The sequence below is a fragment of the Onychomys torridus genome, chromosome 20 (assembly GCF_903995425.1).
Source record: "Onychomys torridus chromosome 20, mOncTor1.1, whole genome shotgun sequence".
Classification (NCBI taxonomy): Eukaryota; Metazoa; Chordata; class Mammalia; order Rodentia; family Cricetidae; genus Onychomys; species Onychomys torridus.
Window position 1 is genome coordinate 19,517,353 of NC_050462.1, and position 2,359 is coordinate 19,519,711.

The following is a 2,359-nucleotide window of genomic DNA, read 5'->3' on the forward strand; positions in this document are numbered from 1 at the left end:
AGATGGAACATAAGAGAAAGAAAGAGGTCAGGCCAAACTTAGAAGCTTGATTCCTCTTGAATAGACATGTTTTCTGTTCCGTCGCTAACCCACAGATTCCCATGCCCCATCTTCCCCAGGCATTGAATGAGGATTCACATCAACAACTCTGTAGAGATCTAGCCCTTCAGCCTCAGATGCATCAGCATCATGGATCCCTTTGTTCTGAGGCTCCCAACTTCTTGGGTTCATCTAGTTCTTGTAGATGGAGCCATTGGAGTACGCAGGGTTCTCTAGAGCCTAGCTTCTTAAACTGTGGGTTAGCATTCCATCCGGGCTCATGGAACTCTGGAGGGGATCACAAAAAATTGGCAGTGGTAAAAGTTTTCTTAATGTACAACAGCCGAAGATGCACTTAAAATTAAAGTTGTATGGAGTGTTTAGCAGTTGTCTGTGTTACCTGCCTTCATTGTAGTCTTAGTTCTGAACATGCAACCTGTGTATATCACACACATGTGTCATTATGGGTATAATAAATGTGGCCCAAGAAATGTTGGCGGCTGGGTGGTGGTGGCACACACCTGTAATCCCAGCACTGGGGAGGCAGAGGCAGGTGGATCTCTGTGAGTTCTAGGCCAGCCTGGTCTACAGAGCTAGTCCAGGACAGGCTCCAAAGCTACAGAGAAACCCTGTCTTAAAAAACAACAAAAAAAAAAAAAAAAAAAAAAAGAAAAGAAATGTTGGCTCAGAATCCAGTCCATTGTGTTATGAATGGCAGGGTTTTTATTGTGCATACAAAGTTCTCCGCTGTTGTAGAAATGTAATCATTTATTTACATAAAACAAAAACTTATCATTTCTCTGCCACCATTCCTTAGTATGTAAGTATCCAATTATATATCTTTGCATTGCATTAGAATGCTCAATTTAAAAAATTGCTTGTCTGAGTTGCTGGCTTGAGTTCAAGAAAAAAAAAATCATTAAATAAGGTATGGTTTAGGATTAGGACAGAAATTTCAACAATTTCTCAAATGGCCCTAAACATACTTCTGCTGTCTTGTAATATGTGTGTGTGTGTGTGTGTGTATGAAGCAGCCTTCTCAGCAGTGCTGATTATAAACTCAAAATTTCAATCAACAAACGTTCATGCAGGATTTAGTTCTTTATGCAAAAATAAGTTTATCCACCTTACTGGCATGCAAATTTGCTTTCATCTTTAATAAGCGGTAAAGCTATGTGCATGCCAAGTAATTGTTTTAAAACACATTCCTTATCAGTAAATATTTTATCTCCATGTCTATTCTGTATACCTATGTACCAGCCATTGTGTAAAAAAAAAAAAAGTTTTATTAGTCAACTGGAACACTAGACAATCCTCCAGTCCTGGGAGGTGTTAATTTAACCCTCTCCCTCATTATTGCTGTCTTCAGCACCACCCTGGCCCTGCTTGGCCTTATTCCTCTTCATATGGCCTGGGCGGCCACCACCCTAAGGAAAACGGAGGGAGAGTCAATGTGCTTCTGGGAGTCCAGGCAGACAATGCAGAGGTGGATGGTCACCACCTGCTTCTGTATCTTGCTATGATGCTGGCAGATGAGCACATGGCACCGCGAATAAGACTTGGCCGGGCTCATCCTAAAGACCTGCGTCTGCACCAGCCTCTCCAAGAAGTCCTTCATCTTCAGGCCCAGGATGTAATCCAGCTTTTTCTCATCCAGCTCCCCAATGAGAATAAGTTTCCTCAGCAGAGCATTGCCTTAAAAAAGATGCCCCCTTTCGTCCATCGTCAGCAGCTCCTGGGCAGCTGGGAAGATCTTGGACAGGGTAAATTTGACCCTTACTTCTCACCTTTGGTACGGAGCCCATAATCTCTGATCAGCTTTAGTTCCTGATTGAGACTCGATTTCTCAAAAGGTCTCTGTGGGGTCACATAGTTTTTGTGTGAACTCAACTTCTGGCAACCGGCATGTTGACGTCCCTAGACACGCTGCTGCGCCTGCGAACTCATCCCTGTCACAAAGGGCATGTAAAAAATTTTTAGGCAAAATGGGACATGAGTGGAAAGAATTTAAGAAGCTCTGATAGAGGAACAGAACAAATAGAATGTGTGTGTGTGTGTGTGTGTGTGTGTGTGTGTGTGTGTGTGTGTATTATTAAATGGGATTTAAGACTGGCTTACATGATAGGTCCAGGGTAATCCAACAATGTTTGTCTGTATTTGGAGCAGCCGAGAAACCTGGAATTGCCCAGTGCAGGTAACTCAGCTTTCCCCGTCCAGCACCCACCGCCTGGAAGGTTGCTGGTACTGAGTTATTGTTAAATGGCGGAAGAGGCTAAAGCTGCAGGAGATCGTGGTAGCAGCAGACCCACTCAGGAAGAAG

The 2,359-nt window shown here is 43.3% G+C and overlaps 1 pseudogene; it reads right to left on the reverse strand.

The window, feature by feature from the left end:
- Positions 1–1,376: 1,376 nt before the first annotated feature.
- On the reverse strand, positions 1,377–1,946 carry LOC118570787 (annotated as a pseudogene).
- Positions 1,947–2,359: the final 413 nt, after the last annotated feature.